This window comes from Cebus imitator, unplaced genomic scaffold, assembly GCF_001604975.1.
Source record: "Cebus imitator isolate Cc_AM_T3 unplaced genomic scaffold, Cebus_imitator-1.0 Scaffold206, whole genome shotgun sequence".
Classification (NCBI taxonomy): domain Eukaryota; kingdom Metazoa; phylum Chordata; class Mammalia; order Primates; family Cebidae; genus Cebus; species Cebus imitator.
Window position 1 is genome coordinate 929,303 of NW_016107521.1, and position 9,000 is coordinate 938,302.

A 9,000-nucleotide genomic window follows, 5' to 3' on the forward strand; every position below is an offset into this window, starting at 1 on the left:
GTGTTAATGCTGACACCAGAGACTCCATCTAGTTCGTCTTTCAAATCACAGTATGAAGCGCAGGGCCACAGTCAATGTTCATTCAGCCAAGACTACATGCTTGGCACTGAACGAGTCTGTGATCTCAAAAGTAACATACAAACGACCAAATGTATAACTCCAAATTAATATGACCCACTCTTTGGGCCTCCAGGTATGAGTACAGTACCAATGCAAAACATTTGTGATGCATTAAAAATCACTTTTAGCTTCCGCCACGGCCGCCACTGGAGAGCAGCAGCCATGGCTCTTCACTACCCTACGGCCGTGGGCCTCGACAAGGGCCACAAGGTGACCACGAACGCGAGCAAGCCCAGCACAGCCGCCGCCGCGGGCGTCTGACCCAACACACCAAGCTCATGGGACAGGATCCGGGAGGTGTGTGGCTTCGCCCCGTACGAGCGGCGCGCCATGGAGTTACTGAAGGTCTCCAAGGACAAACGGGCCCTCAAGTTCATCAAGAAAAGGGTGGAGACACACATCCGCGCCAAGAGGAAGCGGGAGGAGCTGAGCAATGTCCTGGCCGCCATGAGGAAAGCCGCTGCCAAGAAAGACTGAGCCCCCTCCCCTGCCCTCTCCCTGAAATAAAGAACAGCTTGACCGCCCCCGACCCGCCTCGCCAAAAAAAAATCATTTTTAAAAGGAGGCTCAAGAATAGGACATTAGGGAAAAGTTGGGGAAATTTGAATACGGTCCATAATTTCCTTACCAGCATTGCATAAATGTTAATTTCCTGGTTAATTTCCTGATTATGTAAGATGTTAACAGAGGTAGCAGAGTGAAGGATATAAAGAAACTCTACTTAATTTTTGCAACTTTTAAGACTAAAATTATTTCAAAATAAAAGGTCCAAAATTTTTTTTAAAAAGAATGCTCAGCTTTCAGGTGGCCCAGTGACCTGGGGCAGTGAGCTACATCAGTCAGGCTCGGAGATGCGGAGCCTGCCCTTGTAGCTCCTCTGCCATGCAGGATCTGCAGGCTTCCTCTTCTGCATTGTGTTCATTGGATGTTTGCCTCCCAGACTGAAGGGGAGCTCAAAGGGACCCAAATACTCAAAGAAATGTTTTCTCGAGTCAGGAGGCTGTAGGAGATGTATAAAATCCAAATCAAACCAGAAGAATTTAAAGAAACGAGAACTGTCCCTCAGCGCCAGATGATTAATCAGGCACTTAAATAAAAGGAAAATCAAAGGAATGCAGGGATTGCAGTTCTCTGTGTCCCAGACACTGACCTCCATGCCCTTGGGCTGTGTAGATGCAGCTGCCTAAAACTTCGGATGAACTTGGCTGGAACCACTCTTTCCTAGACATTTGCAAAAAAAAAAATAAAAAAGTCTCTGTTTTGTTCATAGACATTTTCATATTGTAATTATAGGAGACTGTGTTATCTATTTAGATGTTAATTAAAGACAAACAACTGGTGGAGGAGGGGGTGGGAAAAGATATTCAACTCAAAACACAGATGGAGATCTGAGCATAGGTGTCTGAAATGACTAAGGCAATGTAAAACTGGGACAAATCTCATCAGTGCTTGAAATTAAGGAAAGGTGCCATCCAGGAGCCAAAAACATTATTCTAGAGATAATGATATTGGTAGCCAAAATGAAGAAAGAGGGCAGCAGCCAATGTCCAACTCACTTCCCATAGAAAATTAGCGTGTCTGGTGAGAAGGAAGTAGAGGAGAACCTGAATCCCCTCAACAACCACCTCTCTCTCGGAGGAACTTCAGAGCAGCAGATCTAAGGGCCTAACAAGGCAGGAGGGGTGGGGCCCCAGGGCATAAGCTCCAAGCCAGAGCAGCAGCCCCGGAAGCAGGAGGCACATCTTCCCAGCGCAGCAAAGCTCAGCTCTGAGACAGCAACAGCAATGTCCAGAAGAGGCTGAGCAGGAGACAGGGCACTTCCTTTCCTGAAAAGGCAGGCAGGAGTGTGAGGAAAAAGGCGGGCAGCAGCAAGTCTCCTGGCACAGTCATTTCCTCAAACAAAGACGGTTGTGCCATATGTCCCACCAGGTCTGACCAAGCCTTAACAGCCTACACATTTCCCTCAGGCTGTGCCATCACTGAGCAGGGAACCAGCCTCCAGCTCCAGTTAGGAGGGAGATACTAAAAGCATCCAGAAGTGAGAATACCCAAGAAATATCCTTACGACACCAATAATGGATAGAATCTCATAGATCAAGTTTGAATAAACAGAAACAATAGTAACTATACAGTGGGGCCTATTTTTTAATGTAAAACATAGAATTCCAGAAGCAATAAAATAGCGTAACATTACATAATATAAATTTGTGTTTCCTCCTTTTTTTATTCATCTTTTTTTAAGACAGGGACTCACTATGTTGTCTAGGCTGGTCTTGAACTCCTGAACTCTAGCAATCCTCCCACCTCGGCCTCTCAAAGTGCCAGGATTACTGGTGTGAGCCACCCTGCCCTGCCCAACCTGTTTCCTTCTCTTTTTTTTTTTTTTTTTTTTTTTTTGCTCTTTCAAGCAGTAATGGGCTCTGTGCTTCCTTCCTTGTGGAAGTTTATTGCAGGGTAGAAAGCAGAAGTTGCAGCAATGCTTCCCTTCCTAATTGTTGGCTCCAAAACCTAAAGCAGTTGTAGATTTGCCAAATGTCCTGAGAGAGAAAAGATTCTCAAGGGAATAAGAAGGAACAGTGAGTATATTCCCTAAAACCAAGAAAAGACTCCTAGAAGTCTGCAGGTAGCTAAGACCACAGCCCTCTCGCTGGCAGAGCCTGGAGATGTAAGCCTTCCAAGAGGGATCGCTGAGAGGCTCCCAGTTATGTCAAAGAGCTGGCACAGAAACAGCAGACCCAGGACCAGAAGGTGCAGTGCAAGACAGCTCAGTAATAATCAGAACAGACTAAAAACCAACACATGGGGCTTCCACCACAATGTCCTAAAAATGTGTGAGACCTCCTTTTACCAACCTGGAATGAGAAAGACTTTTAAAAAAATTAAGTGAAATCCCACCAATCTAATGAGATGGGGCCCAGAGTCAAAATTCAGGCAAGGAACAGAGAGTTTTAAGTATGATGTTTCATGCCTACCTGAGTGAGTATTCATTATACATCTGTTCTGCACATTCACTAAGTTTTTTTAAAAAGTGAATTCAATAAAATAATAGTGCCTAAACAACTTGCCTACTTTCCTCTGGCTTTTTTCAAATTGGTGAAAGATGAAACCTCTTGAGATCAAATGTGCATCCCTGGTCCAATCAGCCAAGGCCAGTGTAAGAGAAAGATACCTTTGATGTGCTAGGCTTGCCTCTCCAGGGTCCTCTTAGGGACTGTGAGCAGGGCAGGCCCAGATGGACATTTCTGGAACAAGGTGTTAAGGCAGCAGCCTGGGTCAGAAAAGAATCTGGCTAAGATCCAGGCAGACGAAAATGAGAGCAGGAAGAATGTTGTGATACCAGATATGTGATGAAGAAGCTTACAGAATACTGGAAGAAATGCAGAGTAGAATCAACATGGCAAAAAATTAAATCAATAATGTGTGAACAAATTTGAGAGGCTTTCCCAGAAAGAGAGCAGATATAAAATTATGAGAAAGAAAATAGATAACGAAAACAGAGACTGGCAATCTGACATTTGAATAATTTATGTGCCTAAAGAAAAGACAAAAAAAAATTGAAAAGAAAAAACAATCATACAAAGAAAGAAAAAAAAAACCTGCCTGAACTTAAAAAAGAAAGAATTATATCCTTAGATGAAAAAAACTCATTAGGAGCCAGGTGGAACTAAATAGAAAAGACCAGCTTCCAGGCATACAAAGATGCAAATAATGAACTCTAAGATAAGAAATTAATCTTGGGAGCATCAAAGCAGCAAAAACAAAATTACCTACAAAGAAGAAAAGTCAGGCTAACCTTTGCCCACAACACAAAAGCTAGAATTTTAAGAGGGAAAATATAATCCAGCAGTTCCCCACCAGTTAGGTTGTGTTTCCCATGAAAAGCAACTTGTGCATGCTCAGGTGTGCAAGGCTTGGGGCTCATCACCACGCAACCTTCTAGGGAAACGCCTCAGACAGGCCTCGCTCCAGCCACAGATGGAAACCAGGGCATGGGATGTTACGTAATAAGAAGACCGCAGTGAGCACTACGAGCCTGTAAATGTAACAGTAAGTTCAAATTATTATAGATACTGCTATGTAAAAAGTCACTCTTTTTTTTTCTGAGACAGCATCTCACTCTGTCACCCAGGGCTGTAGTGCTGTGGCACGATCGTGGCTCACTGCAGCCTTGACCTCCTGGGCTCAAGCCATCCTCCCACCTCAGTCTCCCAAATAGCTGGGACTAGAGTTGTGTGCCACCACTCCTGGCTAATTTTTGTTTTTTTTGTAGATACAGGGTTTCACCATGTTGCCCAGGCTGGTCTCAGTTTCCTGAGCTCAAGGGATCCACCCACCTCAGCCACCCAAAGTCCTGGGATTACAGGTGTAAGCCACCGCACCCAGCCAAAAGTCACCTTCTTGCAAGAGAAGATCCACAGCCTAAAAGAAATAGACAGACATAGATTAAATCCTGAATTCTCTAGGGCTAGGTGAACATGTTTTAGAGTAATTCCATTAAGATACAATAATAGCGAATTTGTGGAAAATTTACAATTATTAAGGGGGTAGGGACAGAGGATCTATACTTTAGATGCCTATTGTCTGAAAAAGTAGAGCCATCAGAGGCACTCCACAGGTTCTACTGTGTGAAATGGCCCTTCCTTAGACAGCTCAGGCTGGTGTAACAAAATGCCATAAACTGGGTGGCTCAAACAACGCATTTATTTCTCATAGTTCTTGGGGCTAGGAAGTCTAAGATCAAGGTGCCAGCAGATTCCATTGTTGGTGAGGGCTGTCTTCCTGGCTTGTAGACAACCGCCTTCTCAGTGTGTGCTCGTATGGAAAGAAACAGAAGTCTGTCTTGCTCTTTTTATTTATTTATTTTTATTTTTTTAGATGGCGTCTCACTCTGTTACCCAGACTGCAGTGCAGTGGCATCATCTCAGCTCATTGCAACTTCTGCCTTCTGGGTTCAAGCAGTTCTCCCTGCCTCAGACTCCTGAGTAGCTGGGATTATAGGCACCCACCACCACACCCAGCTAATTTTTGTATTTTAGTAGAGATGGGTTTTGTCAAGTTGGCCAGGTTGATCTGGAACTCCTGACCTCAGATGATCCACTCCCCTCGGCCTCCCAAAATGCTGGGATTATAGGTATGAGCCACCATGCCTGGCCTGTCTTCCTCTTTTTATAAGGGCATTAATTGCATCATGAAGATCCCACCCTCATGACCTAATCTAAACCTAATCACCTCCCAAAGGCTCCACCTCCAAATACCATCACATTGGGGGTTAGGGCTTCAACACAGAAATGTTGGGGGGACACTTCAGCCCATAGCAGCCCTCCTCCTTCCCATCAGAGGGAAGCCTGCAGTCCTGCATCAGTGGGACCTGCTGTTCACACCACTGTCTTCTGCAATCCCCCATGACATGGACCAGCACAGCTGCAATGGAGTCCACACAGGACAACTTCCTGGCAGCTCAGGTCCAGACACCAGGCAGCTCTAGCTCCTATGCCCCTCCCTCCTGGTCTCACACAGCCCTGAGCCCAGGCTGTCAACTGAGTCAAATGTCAGGTAGCACTTCAGGCCCAGGGGAGGTGACCCTGAGAAGATGGAGGCTGACCACCCAGATCCCTCCTGGGAGGAAGAGAGGGGAAATGGGCTGGGGCGGGGCGGCAGGGCTGGCAGGTCATTCCTAGGTGTGCTCCATCTCCCTACGGGAAGGGAGGATCCCACTCAGCCAGCTGCACACCTGGCACACTCACCTGTGAGCAGCCTCAGTTGCCTCCAAGCTTAGAGCTGTGGAAGCCAATGGAGGAAAAGGAAAAGGAGGAAGTTAGGCTGAGTGGATCTCCCCATGAATGGGTTTCTCAAAGTGGGAGAAGTGAAGAAGAGGGGAGGGGAGAGCCTGGGCTGAGGACAGCTTGTGACGCACATAGCCTACAAGCGTTTGCCCACTTCTACATACAGTATGCGCCAAATAAGTTTACATTCAATCCATTTTATACACTGACTGGATGAGTTTAGTTTACATTATAATTTGGGGTTATCCATGGCCATATAGTTATCTCACCATATTATTTATTGAATTGTGTTTAGGTTTCAGGGAGCAAAACTGACAACAATTATTTCATTTTTAATCTATTATTAGAGAAGAGATCAGGTGTACGTTTTTATATAAATGTTGATTACAATTCGCCTTTAAGGATGGTCTCAGAAGTTTGCTGTGAATCATTTACATCACTGAACACACAAGCTATCCATTATTCCTCTTCATAAAAACTACTATTAAAATAACATAATGCCAGCCTCAGCAACATGGCAAAAATCCTGTCTATACAAAAAAATTTAAAAAATAATAAAATAAAATTAAAAATACAAGATTTAGCCAGGCATGGCGGTGTGCACCTGTAGTCCCAGCCACTCAGGAGGCTGAGGTGGGAAAATCACATAAACCCAGGAGCTCGAGGTTGCAGCCAACCGTGATTGCACCACTGCACCCCAGCCTGGGGGACAGGGTAAGACTCTGTCTCAAAAATAATAATAATAATATAATGTGTCTAAACAGTATTCACAAATGTGAGAGACAGTAAACTAAACAAAAGATCTATTGTGTGCTACAAGATAAGAATGAACAGGATTTTTTGTGCTAGAAAAATTCTGATCTTCTCCTTGGGTGTCAGATGCTGGAGAACAGTTAGCTCAATCAAAGCAAATGCATTTGTCTTAGACAGTTTTTTGAACCTTCAAAATCTAGCTAACAAGCACTTTACTGATAAGTTGGCTTCTATTTTTAAAGGGGAAAGTTGTATTTTGTTTTTCCAATTTTCTTTCTTCTTAAAGAAGAATTTATGTGATTTTCTTCCACACCCCAGTTGACATAATTTGAAAGTAACATACCTCCAGGGTACAGGTAATTTCCATGCTCTGTAATCCATTCCAGAACATTAAACTAGGGAAAAATTTTCTTTGTTTAATAAAATTCACTTATCCCTGAAAAAAAAAAAAAAAAAAAAAACAGGAAATCAAGCCTGTTACAAATATAGAATAAGTTTTATAATCAAGACAGGAATAACCAATATTACAGCTAGTATTTAACATTGCTTTGAATATTTTAACAAATAGGGGTGGAGAGAACGCAGTAAAAAGAAACAGGTAAAACTATCAAAAAGGGGTAAGAATGATCGAATGACAATCTAGGTACAAACTTCAGTAAGTCAACTACCACACTATCAGAATTAATCAAAACATTCACTAAGGGGCTGGTTATAAAATAAATTACCCAAATCACTAACTTTGCTATATATGAACAATAAATCAAATGTGATGAAGATTATGAAAAGTATACATCCCACCGCTTTAACAGCAACATGACCTGTTTATGTATAAAGCATAACCATTAACAAGAAATGTGGAGGGTATAGATGGAAAGAAAACTACAGAACTGTGCTGTAAGACATAAAGATTTGAACCAAACAGCTTCCAGGGATGTGCAAGGGTTGTAAAACTGAAGTTCCCCAGGCCCACTGAGACCCAATTCAAGCTCAAAGGCAGTGTCGACGTACGCGAAACACAGAGAGCTGGGCTTTCTGCGGGATCCTAGTGATCAATCACTGGACGATGGGAAGACACTATGCCAAAAAGCTCAGCAGGTCCATTTGTTGTCATGTTTCACGGTAATGAGACTTCAAACAAAAGAATATAAGTGAGTGGAGCTGTATTATCTTCATAGATTGCAGGTTGCCTGGGGTAGGAGTACGTGTCTCTGTGTTATACTGTAACTGAAGGGAATGCTTGCAGCTATAAAGATAAACCCCATTTTCTCAATGGTATTTGAAATGAAATGAAATGAAATGAAATGAACAAAATGAAAACTACTTTCCTGCTTACCTAAAAGTCTAATCATTACCTCTTTGTGCACATTAAATTTAAAAAAAGGTCTAATCAGCCTTGGATAGAGAGGAAGGTCAGGAACCAGGCGGATGGAGCCCTGCCATCTTCAATACAGGCTTTTCAGGGTGCCCTGAACTTTGACATCCCACCAACAGATGGGGGAAGAGGAAGAAGGATGTTGTTCACGGACCAGATCTGAATGAGATGCCTTCCCTTCTGTTCACATTCCCCTGAATGCACTCAGTTTCAAGGCCATGCTATCAGCAAGCAGGGAGCCTGGAAAGTGGACCCAGGCTGCTTCCACAACCCTTAGGAAAAGAATGGTCAACCGGATCTACTCACTAGGTGAAGAAGGAGCTACCCAATTATCTTTTTCATGTAACTGGAGCTTGCTCTTTACACATTTGATTTGGTATATTTTGATGAAACTTTTCTTAAGATGCATAACAATGTCCCTGTTTCAACATAGTGGGCAATAGTAAGTCTTCTCCTAGGGCTGGCGACTGTCGTGAACACCAGCCCTCTCACTGGGACTACTTTCAGGAACTCTTGAGGATTTGCTGATCCTCTGCCTCTATACTAAAAGGTCCTGGGTTACTGTCTTTTTAAAACTCTTTGGAAATGTTTTTTCTGAATCCCCTCAGAGTCAGCTGGCATCTGTCACTTCTTCCTGCTTCCACAGGCAGACTTCTAACAGTTCCTTTCCCTCTAATATCTTGCTTCTACTAAGGGTTTATGCTAAGGTGTAAAAATTGTGTCTAAGGTTTAAAAAAAGAACGGAGGTGCCAGGCATGGTGACTCATACCTGTAATCCCAGCACTTTGGAAGGCTGAGGCAGGAGAATCACTTGAAACCAGGAGTTCAAGACCAGCCTGGGCAACATGGCAAAACTCTGTCTCTACCAAAAATACAAAAATTATCCAGGCTTGGCAGCATGCTCCTGTGGTCTCAGCTACTCAGGAGGCTGAGGCAGGAGGATTGCTTGAGCCCAGGAGGTCAAGGCTGCAG

The 9,000-nt window shown here is 43.6% G+C and overlaps 1 pseudogene across 1 annotated transcript; it reads left to right on the plus strand.

Moving 5' to 3' along the window:
• Positions 1-259: 259 nt before the first annotated feature.
• On the plus strand, positions 260-642 carry LOC108317678 (annotated as a pseudogene). Its single transcript, XR_001830852.2, has one exon. The product of XR_001830852.2 is annotated as a 60S ribosomal protein L36-like (transcript).
• The last annotated feature ends 8,358 nt before the right edge of the window (positions 643-9,000 follow it).